The 15,944-nt window shown below is 40.4% G+C and overlaps 1 pseudogene; it reads right to left on the bottom strand.

Moving 5' to 3' along the window:
* Nucleotides 1–7,268: 7,268 nt before the first annotated feature.
* LOC129677735 (ribosome biogenesis protein NSA2 homolog) lies at nucleotides 7,269–11,401 on the bottom strand (annotated as a pseudogene).
* Between the last annotated feature and the right edge of the window lie 4,543 nt (nucleotides 11,402–15,944).

Genomic DNA, 15,944 nt, shown 5'->3' with positions numbered 1-15,944 from the left:
TAAAAGTCTCAACTAGAGTTGCCACCATGTCCTCCTAGGGTTGTTTCCTGTCACAGGTCTCTAGCTTGGCCCATGGATGACCCCTCCATTTCCTTTCTTTCTTCCAGACCTCTCACCTCTCACACTCTCTCTCCTAACATCTGATCCCCACCCTTGTGCCCCTCCACACAACTTCTTCCACACAGTTTCCCCATTTTATCCAACTCTGTTGTCTATTCTATTTATTCTTCTCAGTGAGATTCAAGTACCCTCCCTTGGGACCTCCTTGTTACTTCACTTCTTTAGGTATGTGGCTTGTAGTATGATCTCTGTACTATATGGATAATAACTAATTACAAGTGAGTACATACCAAGTGTGTTTTTTTAGATCTGAGTTATCTCAGTCAGTATGATATTTTATCATTTGATCCATTTGCCTGCAAATTCCATGAATTCCTTCTTCTTTTTTTTTAATAGCTAAGTAGTATTTCATTATGTATTAATACCACTTTTTTTTTTTTAAATCCAGTCTTTTGTTGAGGGACATCAGGGTTGTTTTCATTTTCTAGCTATTACAAATAAAACTGCTACGAACATAGTTGAGCAATTGTCCTGATGGTATGGTGGAGTATCTTTTGGGAATATGCCCAGGAAGGGTATAGTTGGGTCTTGAGGTATTTCCAATGTTCTTTGAAAGCACGAAATTGACTTTCAAAATGGTTGTGCAAGTTTGCACTGCCACCAGCAATAGAGGAGTTTTCCCCTTTCTCCACATCTTTCTCAGCATGTAATGTCCCTGGAATGTTTTACCTTAGCTATTTTGATGGGTGTAAGATAGAATCTCAGAGTCTTTTTATTTGCATTTCCTTCATGACTAAGGACACTGAGTATTTCTTTTTTTCAAATGTGACATTAATATTTTACTTTAATTTTATTTATATATTTCATTTATTACTTTGTATTTATTCACTTTGTATCCCTGCTGCAGCCCCCACCCTTGTCTCCTCCCAGTCCTAGGCACCCTACCCTTCTCCTTTTATGTCCTTTTTCTAGTGCCCTGATAGGAGAGGACCTCCTCCCCTTCTATCTGACCCTAGCTTATTAAGTCTCATCAGGGCTGTATCATCTTCCTTTGCGGCCTGGCAAGGCTGCACTTCCTTGGGGGGAGGTGATCAGAAAGCCTGCTACTGAGTTAATGTCAGAGACAGCCCTTGTGCCCATTACTAGAGAACACACTTGGAAACTGAACAGCCTGTGGGTTTCCTTTGAACAGGGGATCTAGATCCTCTCCATGCACAGTCCTTAGTTGGAGTATCAGTCTCTACAGGTACCCCCTGGGCCCAGGTATTTTGGCTCCTGTTCTCCTTGTGGAGTTCCTGTCCCCTCCAGGTCTTTCTATCTCTCTCTTCTTCCATAAGGATTCCAACACTCTGCCCAAAGTTTGGTTATGAGTCTCAGTATTTCCCTGGGTAGAGTCTTTCAGAGGTCCTCTGTGGAAGGCTCCTGTCATGTTCCTTGTCTTCTCCTACTTCCAATGTTTATCCTGTTTGCCCTTCTCAATGAATATTAATCATCTTCCCTTGCCCAACCACGTTCATAGGAGCGCTATTCATAATAACCAGAATCTGGAAACAACCTAGATGTCCCTCAACGAAGGAATGGATACAGAAAGTGTAGTACATTTACACAATGGAATACTAGTCAGCAATCAAAAACAAGAAAATCATGAAATCTGCAGTTCCCAATGGTGGGAACTAGAAAAGATCATCCTGAGTGAGGTAACCCAGAAGCAAAAGACACAAATATTATATACTCACTTATAAGTGGATATTAGCCATATAATATGGGATAAACAGACTAAAATCTATAGCCCTAAAGAAGCTAAACAACACTGAGTATTTCTTTAAGTGCTTCTTGGCCATTAGAGATTCCTTTGTTGAGAATTATCAGTTTATCTCTGTGCCCTATTTTAATCAGATTATTTGGTTTGTGGGTGTTTAATATTTTCAGTTATTTACATATTTTGGATAGGAGCACTCTGTCATATATAGGATTGGTGAAGATTTTTTTCGAAATCTGGATGCTGCCATTTTGTTCTATTGAAAGTGACATTTGGATTTTGAAGATGGCGGGGGCTAGTGTGCAGCTTAGCTGAAGGGGAGAGGACCCACAACGCGGAAATTGGTGAGTGAAGGGGCTAATAAAACAAGAACAGAGTTATCTAGACTTCCAAAAAGAAAGAGACTAACCATGATCCGAGTCCATCTAGAGTCAGGTCACTGCAGACTACTCCCTGAGGAGACACCCTGAGAGGTGATCCCCAGGCACTTCCTGGCACCCAAAACCCTACTCCCTCTTCGGAGGAGGCAGGAGGCATCCAGCAGAATCTGCCACAGACCACACTGTCTGTACCCCAGCCCCAGCGAGACCTGCAGCTCCCACCCCCCAAAAAAACAAAACAAAACCTTAGATTGGGGCTGAGAAACACTAATCCTTTCGGGCACTCCCCCGAGACCCTGCTGCATGGAGCAGAAGGATAGAGAGGCGCTCAGCTGCTTACAGTGCCCTGACCCAAGTGCTGCTGGCTGCTCCTAACAAACAAACTTCAGCTTGGTATCTGGGACTGTGGTCATTCAACACGTCCTGAGATTCTCCTGGGTCCAGCACAATAAGGTCTAGCACCAAGTCCTAACACCGGCACCCCCCCCCCCCCCCCGAGCCCTGGCAGAGAAACCCTGGCTCAGGATTAGGACTGAAAAGTCTCAATGCCTTCTGGCACCCTGCTGAGAGCACTGCCATAAGCTTGCCCTAGTGGAGAGGAAGGTCAGAGGGGAAGGACAGAGAGGCAGCCTGCCACAGGACACAGCACCCCTTCTCCAGCCTGCTCAGCGGCCTCTGGCAGAGAAACCCAAGTTCTGGATCTGAGGACACTCAAACGTACCTGGTACTCGCTCGGAATCAGCAAACATAGGTGCTACCGCCAGGCTGCTTCTGGCAGAGAGATCTGGGCCTGGGATCTGGGATTGAGAACACTCAACCTAACTCCCACACTACCCGGGGACCAGTCAACATAACCCCTCCTGGCAGAAGGAAAGGACAGAGAGGCAGCATATAGGAAAGTTGGACACCGAGTCCTGAGGCCACAGGGTCACAGAGCTGACTGTTAGCCTACCCGTGCACCCCCCCAGCAGGACCAAATCAGAGAGTAGAGAGCAAGGGGAACCCCTATGCATTCCAACTGGTCCTGCAAGAGAGTGAGTGAGGCTTCTAGGGAGTTTACCCCAGACCCAAGGCCTCTCCACAGAAGCAACTAGATGAGATCCCTGCCACCCACACCCCTAGTGTGGGCATCATAGGGATTCTTGGGATAGCGACCCCAACATTGAAGCCTCTGCCTTGTGGGTCCACCAGTGTAATCCAGGCAAACAATCCCTGGATCTCAGACAGAACTGCATAATAGTGGCCTGCAGGCCACTGCAATAGTCAGAGAATCCACACATGCACACTGTGCCTGCTAAAAGTGCATGCAAATAGTGCCTGCGTCACATTCCTTACTTAGGCAAAACTGAAACCACAACGCACACTCCCAAACAAGTGAACCTCTCTCATCTTCCTGAAAAAACAGTCCAGAAAACAGAAAGAGACTATCATAGCCCGAACTACAAACTCGAGAAACAAACAGTGAGGGTTATTAATAACCAGATGGGTAGAGGCAGACATAAGAACACACCCAAAAAAAATCAGGACACAATGACTTCACCAGCAACCCCACAAAACAATGGACACTTCAATTCACTAGATATTCAAGAAAACGACCTCAAAACTGTGTTTCTCCAGGAATTAGAGGCCTATAAAGATGAAATGAACAAAGCCCTGAGAGAAATAGTCAAACAAATTGAGACGAACAAAGAGGAAACAAATCGAGCTCTCAGAGAAATGACCACGAAAATTAAGGCAAACAAAGAAGAAATGAACAAAGCTCTCAAAGAAATGTCCATACAAATGAAGGCAAATAAAGAAGAAATAAACAAAGCTCTCATAGAAATACAGGCAATTCCAGCCAAGGAAGTAGAGGCACAATTAGTGATACATAGGAAAGGGACAAAAAAAATAGAAGCTGTCATTGAAAAGCACAGGCTCTAAGAGCAACAATCAAAAAATGGGACCTCATGAAACTGAAAATCTTCTGTAAAGCAAAGGACACCATCATCAAAACAAAACGACTGCCTACAGATTGAAAAAGAATCTTCACTAACCCTTTATCTGACAGAGGACTAATATCCAGTATATACAAAGAACTAGAGAAGCTGAAAAGCAGCAAGCCAAGTAATCCAATTAAAAAATGGGGAACAGAGCTAAACAGAGAATTCTCTGTAGAGGAATATTGAATGGCAGAGAAACACTTAAAGAAATGCTCAACCTCATTAGCCATTAGGGAAATGCAAATCAAAACGACCCTGAGATTTCACCTTACACCCATCAGAATGGCCAAGATGAAAAACTCAAGTGACAACATATGCTGGAGAAGTTGTGGAGAAAGGGGAAATCTCCATTGCTGGTGGGAATGTAAACTGGTACAACCACTTTGGAAATCTATCTGTGGCTTTCTCAGACAATTAGAAATAGGGCTTCCTCAAGACCCAGCTATACCACTTCTAGGCATATACCCAAAGTTTGCTCAAGTACACAAAAGGGATATTTGTTCAACCATGTTTATAGCAGCTTTATTTGTAATAGCCAGAACCTGGAAACAACCCAGATGTCCATCAGCGGAGGAATGGATACAGAAATTGTGGTAATTTTTACACAATGGAACACTACTCAGCAATCAAAAAGGAGGAAATCATGAAATTTGCATGCAAATAGTGGGATCTAGAAAAGATCATTTAGAGTGAAATATCCCAGAAGGAGAAAGATAAACACAGTATATACTCACTTATATAGACCTATAAGATATGATAAACATAATGAAATCTATACACCTAAAAAAGATAATTAAGAGAGCAGACATGGGGTAAGATGATCAATCCTCGTTTAGAAAGACAGATGGGATGTGCATTGAACATATGACAGGAGTCTATTGAAGGCATCTGAAAGACTCTAACTAGCAGTGTTTTCAAAGCAGATACAAAGACTCATAACCAAACTGTCGGCAGAGTACAGGGAATCATATGAAAGAAGGGTAGTTAGTATGATGGGGAAAGGATAGTAGCTCCACAAGGACCAAATATATCTGGGCACAGGGTCTTTTCTGAGACTGACATTCAACCAAGGACCATGTATGTATATAACATAGAACCTCCACTAGGATGTAGCCCATGGTAGCTCAGTAACCAATTGGTTTCCCATAGTAAGGGGAACAAGGAGTATTTCTAACAGGAACTCAATGGCTGGCTCTTTGACCTCCCACCCCCCCAGGGAGGAGCAGTCCTGTTAGGCCACAGTGGAGGATTTTGCAGCCAGTCCTGAAGATACCTGATAAAACAGGGTCAGATGAATGGGAAGGAGCCCCTCCTATCAGTGGACTTGGAAAGGGGCATGGTGTAGATGAGGGAGGGAGGGTGGGGTTGGGAGGGAATGAGGGAACGGGATATAGCTGGGATATAGAGTTAATAAAATTTAACTGATAAAAAAATAAAATTAAAAAAGAAATTTAAATAGTAAAAAAAAAAAGAGAGAGAAAGTGACATTTGCACTACAGAAGCCTTTCAGTTTCATGAGGTTTCATTTATTAATTTTAGATCAGTGCCTGGGGTGTTGGTGTTCTGTTCAGGAAGTTGTGTCCTGTGCCAATGAGTTTAAGGCTTTGCCAGACTTTCTCTTCTAATAGATTTAGTTTATCAGGCTTGTTGTTGAGGAGTTTGATTCATTTGATCATGAGTTTTGTACAGGGTGATAAATATGGATCTATTTGCATTTTCTACATTTAGATATCACTCAGCTCAGCACCATTTGTTGAAGATGCTATATTTTTTATCCATTGTATGATTTGTCGTCGGTTGTTGTGTGGGTTTATTTTGGGTCTTTGATTCGATTCCATTCATCATCTTCTGTATTTTTATGCAAATACCATATTTTTTTTTTCATTCCTACTGCTTGGTAGCACAACTTGAAATCAGGATGGTGATGGTGATTTCTTTTATCATTTAAGATTGTTTTGCTATCCTAGTTTTTTTTTTAATTTTTTTTTCACATAAAGTTGAGAATTGTTCCTTCAAGTTCTATAAAATATTGTCTTGAGATTTTGATGGAAATTGCAAAGAAGCTTTTGGTAATATGACCTTTTTACTATGTTAATCTTACCAATCCAGGAGCATGGGATATCTTTCCATCTTCTGATATCTTCTTCAATTTATTTCTTCAGACACATGAAATTCTTGTCATGTGTGTCTTTTGTTTGCTTAGTTAGATTTTGGCAAAGATATCTTATATTATTTGTGGCCATTGTGGATAGTATTGTTGCTCTAATTTCTTTCTCAGCCTGTTTATCATTTGTATATAGAGGAGCTACTGATTTTTTTGAAATAATTTTTATCCAGTCACTTTGCTGATATTGTTTATCAGTTGTAGGACTTCTCTTGTAGGATTATTTGTGTACCTTATTATTCTATAATATCAACTGCAAATAATAATACTTTGACTTCTTTCATTCCACATTATATTGCCTTGATCTCCTTTAGTTGTCTTATAGCACTAGCTAGGACTTCAAGTACTAATTTGAGTAGATATGGAGAGAGTGGACAGCCTTATCTTGTTCCTGATTTTAGCAGAATTATTTTAAATTTTTCTCCATTTAATTTAGTGGTGTCTATTGTCTTGCTGTATCCTGCATTTTATTATGTATAGGTATGAGTCTCGTAGTCCTGATTTCTTCAAGATTTTTATCATGAAGAGGCATTGGATTTTGTCATAGGCTTTTCCAGCATCTAATGAGATGATTGTGTGGGTTTTTTTTTCTTTCAGTTTGTTTTTGTGGTGTATTAAATTTGATGGGATTTTGTATGTTGAACCATCACTACTTCCCTGGGATGAGGCCTACTTGATCAAGGTGCATAATGTTTTGATGTATTCTTGGATTCGGTTTGTGAGTATTTATTCAATATTTTTGCATCTATGTTCATGAGGGATATTGGTCTGATTTTTTTTCTCACAATTTAATAAATACTTCTTAATGACTGCACATGGGGTAAGGCTACTTAGTGGGTCAGAAGGATCACAGTGATGGTGTTTGCCTGAAAGTGTGTAGTCTTTGCTTGTGGTTGGAGTGAGTGACTTGTATGAAGTTGCTGTCAAACCAGCAAAATCACATTTATGCACCCATTTTCAGGATTGTTTGGAACTTGGGTATACTTTCAACGAATAACCTTGCCACCTTGTGTCACAAGGCTGTACATTGGTGATTACACCTAGAGTTGTATATATGGGGATGATGGATTTTTTTCACACCAATATTGACAAGCAAAAAGTAGCTTTCAGGTCAGTATGTGAGATGAGGGCGTTTTTGAAATGGAGGCCCATTGGCCTGATGAACCTTTCATAGTTAGGTGTTTTTTTGTAAAAACATCAGCAGCAAAGCAGACATTAGTAACCATCCTCTTCCACACTTTCTTTTTCCTCTTTCCTGTTTCTTTTCTCCTTGGACATGGACTTTGGGTAGAGGGACTTCCCATCAATCCCCCCCACACACTTTCTCTTTCCATTTCTGGTTAATCCTGCTGGAAAGCACTTTTGATGTCCCTCTCTGCCCAGCAGGTAGGCAAGTACTGCTCCTTGAGGATTCTTTTCATCATTCTTTTGTTTGGTGTTGTTCTTTTCTTGCATCTATTTTTCTTTCCCCTCTCTTTTTTTATTTTTTATTTTTTATTAATTACAGTTTATTCACTTAGTATCCCCCATAAGCCCCTCCCTCCTCCCCTCCCAGCCCCACTCTGCCTCTCTGTTCTTCTCAAGTGCCCCTCCCAAGTCCACTGATAGGGGAGGTCCTCCTCACCTTCCCTCTGATCTCAGTCTATCAGATCTCATCAGGAATGGCTGCATCATCATCTTCTGTGGCCTGGTAGGGTTGCTCTCCCCTCAGGGGGAGGTGATCAAAGAACAGGCCTATCAGATTATGTCAGAGGCAGTCCCTCTTCCCATTACTATGGAACACACTTGGATATTATGCTGTCATGGACTACATCTGTGCAGGGGTTCTAGGTTATCTCCATGCATGTTCCTTAGTTGGAATATGAGTCCTTGGGGAGACCCCTGTGTTCAAATTTTCTGGTTCTGTTGCTCTCCTGGTGGGGTTCCTGTCCTCTCCAGATCTTACTATTTCCCACTTTTTACTTAAGATTCTTTTTTTACTTTTACTTAAGATTCCATGCACTTTGACCATAAGTCTCAGTGTCTGCTTTGATAGTCTGTAGGGCAGAGCCTTTCAGAGGCCCTCTATGGCAGGTTCCTAGGTTGTTTCCTGTTTTCTTCTTCTTTTGATGTCCATCCTCTTTGCCTTTTGGGATGGGGATTGAGCGTTTTAGTCAGGGTCTGCTCTCTTGATTAGTTACTTTAGATGTTCAGGGTTTTAGTAGGTTTATCCTATGTTATATGTCTATATGAGTGAGTATATACCGTGTGTGTCTTTCTGCTTCTGGGACAGCTCACTCAGGATGATCCTTTCCAAGTTCCACCATTTACCTGCAAATTTCATGATTTCCTTATTTTTCTTTGCAGAGTAATACTCCATTGTGTAGATGTACCACAATTTCTGCATCCATTCTTCAGTTGAGGCGCATCTTGGCTGTTTCCAACTTCTGGTTATTACAAATAAAGCTGCTACAAACACGGCTGAGCAAATGTCTTTATTGTGTACTTGAGCCACTTTTGGATATATGTCTAGGAGTGGTATGGCCGGATCTTGAGGAAGTGCTATTCCTAGTTGTCTGAGAAAGTGCCAGATTGATTTCCAGAGTGGTTGTATGAGTTTACATTCCCACCAGCAGTGGAGGAGGGTTCCCCATTCTCCACAGCCTCTCCAGCATGTGTTGTCACTTGAGTTTTTGATCTTGGCCATTCTGATGGGTGTAAGGTGAAATCTCAGGGTTGTTTTGATTTGCATTTCCCTAATGGCTAATGAAGGTGAACATTTCTTTAAGTGTTTCTCTGCCATTTGATATTCCTCTACAGAGAGTTCTCTGTTTAACTCTGTTCCCCATTTTTTTAAACTTTTTTTAAAATTTTTTATTAATTACACTTTGTCGCGACCACCTCGACCAGCAAGGAAGACACAACACTGGACTCTTCTCAATGCAGTTTATTCAGGAACCTTGAACAATCTTCTGACCCCCCGGGAAGCCCAGCCCGCCAATTAAATAGCCTATGGCCAGCCAATCCTGACAAGCTACGTGGCGCCTGTAGATTAGTCCACAACTGCGGAAGCGAGCCCGATGCATATACACAACCAATTAAGGAGTTGATTACCGAGAGCTTTTGCCTACCAGAGGCGGAAGCCAGCACCATCTTTAGGGCGCGGCAGAGCTTGGCTCTCCACAACACTTTATTCATTTTGTATCCCCCATAAGCCCCTCCCTCCTCCCCTCCAGATCCCACCCTCCCTCCCCTTTCTGCATGCATGCCACTCCCCAAGTCCACTGATAGGGGAGGTTCTCCTCTCCTTTCTGATCTTAGTCTATCAGTTCTCATCAAAAGTGGCTGCATTGTCCTCTTCTGTGGCCTGGTAAGGCTGCTCCCCCCTCAGGGGGAGGTGATCAAAGAGCAGGCCACATCAGATTATGTCAGAGGCAGTCCCTCTTCCCATTACTATGTAACCCACTTGGAAACTGAACTGCCATGGGCTACATCTGTGAAGGGGTTCTAGGTTATCTCCATGAATAGTCCTTGGTTGGAGTATGAGTCTCTGGGAAGTTCCCTGTGTTCAAATTTTCTTGTTCTGTTGCTCTCCTTGTGGAGTTCCTGTCCTCTCCAGCTCTTACTATTTCCCACTTCTTACATCAAATTCCATTCACTCTGCCCGACAGTTGGCCATCAGGCTCAGCATCTGCTTTGATAGTCTGCAGGGCAGAGGCTTTCAGAGGCCCTCTGTGGTAGGTTCCTAGTTTGTTTCCTGTTTTCTTCTGGCTTTCAGAGGCCCTCAGTAGCAGGTTCCTAGGTTGTTTCCTGTTTTTTTCTTCTTCTGATGTCTGTCCTCTTTGCCTTTCAGGATGGGGATTGAATGTTTTAGTTAGGGTCTTCTCTCTTGCTTAGTTTCTTTAGATGCACAGATTTTAGTGGGTTTGTCCTATATTGTATGTCTATATGAGTGAGTATATACCGTGTGTGTCTTTTTGCTTCTGGGACAAGTCACTCAGGATTATCCTTTCCAGGTCCCACCATTTACCTGCAAATTTCATGATTTCCTTATTTTTCATTGCTGAGTAATACTCCATTGTATAGATGTACCACAATTTCTGCATCCATTCTTCAGTTGAGGGGCACCTAGGTTGTTTCCAGCTTCTGGCTATTAGAAATTAAACTGCTACAAACATGGTTGAGCAAATGTCCTTCTTGTGTTCTTGAGCCTCTTTTGGATATATGCCTAGGAGTGGTATGGCTGGATCTTGAGGAAGCGCTATTCCTAGTTGTCTGAGAAAGTGCCAGATTGATTTCCAGAGTGGTTGTACAAGTTTACATTCCCACCAGCACTGGAGAAGGGTTCCCCTTTCTCCACAACCTCTCCATTTTTTAAGTGGATTACTTGGTTTGCTGTTTTTCAGTTTCTTTAGTTCTTTATATATACTGGATATTAGCCCTCTGTCAGATAAAAGTTTGGTGAAGATTTTTTCCCAGTCTCTAGGCAGTTGTTTTGTTTTGATGACAGTGTCCTTTGCTTTACAGAAGCTTTTCAGTTTCATGAAGTCCTATTTTTTGATTGTTGCTCTTAGAGCCTGTGCTGTCGGTGTTCTGTTCAGGAATTTGTCTCCTGTGCCAATGAGTTCAAGGGTATTTCCCACTTTTTCTTCTACCCGATTTAGTGTGTCCAGTTTTATGTTGAGGTCTTTGATCCACTTGGACTTCAGCTTTGTGCATGGTGATAAGTATGGATCTATTTTCATTTTTCTACATGTAGACATCCAGTTCGACCAGCATCATTTGTTGAAGATTCTATCTTTTTTTCCATTGTATGGTTTTAGCATCTTTGTCAAAGATCAGGAGTCCATAGATGTGTGGGTTTATTTTCTTGCATCTTAATAGTTTTTTTCATTTATATTTTCTCTGCATGGTGCTGTCTATGGTAGAGCTTAGCCTTCAGGCCAATCTTTTTATTTTTTTTCCCCCTTCTTTAAAAGGCCTCTGGCTTTCTTTCTTTCTCTCTCTTTTTCTCATGGCAATCCAAATTATACCCACAGCGTTCATGGTGTAATTCAATATGTTCATTTTGTGGCATGATGACTACGGTGGAGCAGCTGTCTTTGACCTCCTGGGTGCTGAAAACCTCTTCCCTTCTGAGTCTCACTGATCCACAAGTCTAGTTCCCTGAAATTTTCTTTCTTGTTTTAGACTTTGTGAGGTTTAGGTAGCAAGGTAACTGTAGCTTCATAGAATGCGATTGCGAATGTTCTTTCAGTTTATATTTTGTAGAATAGATTGAGGAGAAATGGTATTAGCTCTTCTTTGAAAGTCTGATAGAATTCTGCACTGAAACCCTTTGACCCTATTTTTGCTTGTGTTACTGTTGTCGGAAAATTTTAATGACTGATTTGATTTCCTTAGAGGTTATAGGTGTATTCAGATTGTTAACCTGATCTTGATTTAATGTTGGTAAATTGAATATTAAGAAAATTTTCCATTTCATTTAGATTTTCCAGTTCTGTAGAATACAAGCTTTTAAAGTAAGATCTAATGATTCCTTGAATTTCTTCAGTGTCTAATGTTATGTCTCCCCTTTCATTTCCAATTTTGCCAATCTGGGTACTGTCTCTCTGCCTTTGAGTTTGATTAGCTAGAAGTCTGTCTACCATGTTTATCTTCTTAAAGAAGCAGTTCTTGGTTTCATTGATTCCTTTTATTGTTCTCTTCATTTTTAAATTTTTTACTTTACCCATGAGTTTGATTACTTTCTGCCATCTATTCCTCTTTTCTATTTAGAGCTCTGAGATGTGTAAATAAGCTGCTAGCATGTGATTTCTCCATTCTCTTTATTGAAGGCACTTAATGGTACGAACTTTTCTCTTAACATTGTTTTCATTGTGTCCCATAAGTTTGGGTATGTTGAGATATCATTTTCATTGAATTAAAAAAAGTCTTTATTTATTTCATTATTTCTTCTTCTATCCAGTGGTCATTGGGTAGGGAGTTGTTCAGTTTCCATGAGGTGGTAGGGTTTATGTTGTTTCTGTTGTTGTTGAGTTCTAGCTTTTATCCATGGAGGCCTGTAAGATACAAGGGGTTATTTCAATTTTCTTGTGTCTGTCGAGGCTTGCTTTGTCACTGAACAAATTTTTCATTTTGGAAAAGGTTACATGAAGTATTGAGAAGAAGTATATCCTTTTGTGTTTGAGTGAAATGTTCTGTAGATATCTGTTAGGTTCATTTGAGTCATAATGTCACTTAGTTTTATTTTTTTTCTGCTTAGTTCTGTCTCTCTGACCTGTCTTTTGGTGAGAGAAGGGTGATAAAGTCTCCAAATATTAATGTGTGGGGTTCAATGTGTGATTTAAGCTTTAGTAATGTTTCTTTTATGAATATAGGTGCCCTGGCATTTGGGAATTGAGAAGTCATCTTAGTGTATCTTTCCTTTGATGAATATGAGCTATCCTTCCCCATAGCTCTTGATTAAAATAGACTTTGATTAAAAGCCTATTTTGCCCATAAGTCTCAGCATCTGCTTTGATAGTCTGCAGGGCAGAGATTTTCAGAGGTCCTCTGTGTCAGGCTCCTGATTTGTTCCCTCTTTTCTCCTTCTTCTGATGTCCATCCTCTTTGCCTTTCAGGATAGGAATTGAACATTTTAGCAAGAGTCCTCCCTCTTGATTAGTTTATTTAGGTGTACATATTTTATTGGTTTATCCTATATTATATGTCCATATGAGTGAGTATATACCATGTGCATCTTTCTGCTTCTGGGATAGCTCATGCAGGATGATCTTTTCCAGATCCCACCATTTACCTGCAAATTTCATGATTTCCTTGTTTTTTTATTGCTGAGTAATATTCCATTGTGTAGATATACATCAGTGCATCCATTCCTTCTCTGAGGGGCATCTGGGCTGTTTCCATCTTCTGGCTATTACAAATAAGGCTGCCACAAACATGGTTGAGCAAATGTCTTTATTGTGTACTTGAGACTCTTTTGGGTATATGCCTAGGAGTGGTATGGCTGGATCTTGAGGAAGCGCTATTCCTAGTTGTCTGAGAAAGTGCCAGATTGCTTTCCAGAGTAGTTGTACAAGTTTACATTCCCACCATCAGTGGAGGAAGGTGCTTGTTTCTTATGCCTATTTGCTTGTAAAACCTCGTCCAGCCTTTTACTCTGAGGTAATGTCTACTTTTGTTGCTGAGGTGTGTTTCTTGTATGCAGCAGAACAATAGTTTATGATTTCACATCTACTCTGTTAGCCTGTGTTTTTTATTGGTGAATTGAGCCCATTGATGTTGACAGATATTAATTACCAATAATTATATTTATTCTTGTAATTTTAAAATTGGTGGTATTAATGTGTGTGTGTGTGTGTGTGTGTGTGTGCGCGTGCGCTTCATTTTTACTTCTGGTGTGAAACTATTTATTTCCTGTATTTCCTTCTGGGCTGTTACCTTCATTGTGTTGGAGTTTTCCTTCCATTATCTTCTGTTGGGCTGAGTTAGTGGAAAGATATTATTTAAATTTGGTTTTGTCATGAAATATCTTGTTTTGTCCATCTATAGTGACTGAAGGTTTTGTTGGATACAGTATCTGGGCTGGCATCTTTGTTCTTTTAGGATCTGCAAGATATTTGTCCAGGCCTTTCTGCTTTTAAAGTCTCTGTTAGATAGTCTGGTGTAATTATAATAGGTCTGTCTCTATTTCGCTTGGCCTTTATCCCTTGTGAGTTTTGATAGTTTTTCTTCGTTCTTTATGGCTAAACTTTTGATTATTATGTAGCAGGAACATTTTTTTTTGTCCAATCTATTTGGTGTTCTGTAGTCATCTTGTACCTTTATAGGCATTTCTTTCTTTAGGTTAGAGAAATTTTCTTCTATGATTTTGTTGAAGATAGTTTCTGGGCCTTCGACCTGGGAATCTTCTCCTTTTCTTCCTATTATTTTTAGGTTTCATCTTTTCATAGTGTCCCAAATTTCCTGGATGTTTTGTGTTAGAAACTTTTTAGATTCATGACCAATGTATTGATTTCTTCTATCATATCTTTTATGGTTGAGGGTCTCTCTTTGATCACTTAAGGTCTGTTGATGATGCTTGTATCTGTAGTTCCTTTTCTCTTTCCTAGGTTTTTCATCTCCGGGATGACCTCAGTTTGAGTTTTCTTTATTGTTTCTATTTTCCTACACAGGTTTAAACACTTTTGTTCATTTTCTCCTCTTGTTTGCTTGTATTTTTCTGTATTTCTTTAAGAAATTAATTTATTCCTTCATCTGATTGCATATTCCTGTATTTCTTTGTGAGATTTGATTTAGTCATTTCCTTTTTAAAGGCCTCTACCATGTTCATAAGATTAGATTTAAGGTCCTTTTCCTGCACTTTAGGTGTGTAAGTATATTCAGAGCTTATTGTAGTAGGATAGCTGTGTTCTGGTGGAGCTGGATAGCCCTGGGTTTTGTTGATTGTGTTCTTACACTGCCATTTAGTCATTGGTTGCCCCTGGTATTGACTTAAGGGTCCCTGGTAGGCCCTGAGGGCTGTTGTCTCTGGTTGACCCTCATGGCTGCTGTCTTTGTGATTGCAGGCAGAACTGGGACCCAGGAACTGGTGCAGAGGCCACAATACACACCTCACCTGTTGCTGATAGTCCCAAAATGCTGTTTCTCGGACTGCAGCAGAGCTGGGGCCAGGGAAGTGGGAGGCAGACATTATAGGGCAGATCTCACCTTAGCTACCAGTCTTTGATGGCTTCTGCCTCTAGGATTTCAGACAAAGATGGGACCTGGGAACTTGACAATCAGTTTCTATTCAATAAAATAACTGATTGTAGATGTCAATTACATCAAAAACACTTTCACAGCAACATTTACATTTTTGCTTAATTGTAAAAATGAGTACTGCATGTTAACCAAGTTGTCATGCATGACTCTCACATGTCACAGAAAACATTCTGATGCAAGTCTTCCTGCTATTGTCAGATGCCAACTGTCATCTTTCAGCCACTGGGTTAATTAAAATAGACATATTGAAGATCTAGGGAATAAATACAAGAAATATCTGTACCTTTGAAGACAGGCTTAAGTCACTTACTTACCTAATTCTCATCTATGTTCGTGGCATTTGTGGATGTTTCTGAACTTGGAGATGTATTGTGTGTGTGCTTATACAGAGGCAGGAGACCAACCACAGCTATTGTTTTCAGAAACTCTAAAGGCAAATACTATTTCAGTGAGGGTCTCATGGTCTCTCAATGCCCGGAGTTCACTAAATTGTCTAGAATGGCCTCTGACTATGATCTGCCTGCCTACCCAGTACTGAAATTAAAATCCTTCACTTCCATACCTGGATATTGCAATTTTAATGTAGAGTCTAAGTGACTGAGCTCAGGGCCTCATACTTACAAGACACACTTTTTTTTTTTCTATCACCTGGGATTCTTCAGCCATCCTTTTAGAATAAAAATAATTTCTTTAGTCAAGAGACCTGGGTGCTATTAAAATCTGGTGATGAATCAACTATTCTCCTCTCTAGCTCATTCAACATGAGCAATTAATTATAAAAAATATTAAAATAGAAATACTTGTAAAATTGCTAATGATTTTACATTAATTTTTTTCCATGAACATAACCCAGA

The sequence above is a fragment of the Psammomys obesus genome, unplaced genomic scaffold, assembly GCF_907164565.1.
Source record: "Psammomys obesus unplaced genomic scaffold, mPsaObe1.curated_primary_1811, whole genome shotgun sequence".
In the NCBI taxonomy this organism is placed as follows: domain Eukaryota; kingdom Metazoa; phylum Chordata; class Mammalia; order Rodentia; family Muridae; genus Psammomys; species Psammomys obesus.
This window is presented reverse-complemented; position numbering and strand designations above follow the sequence as displayed.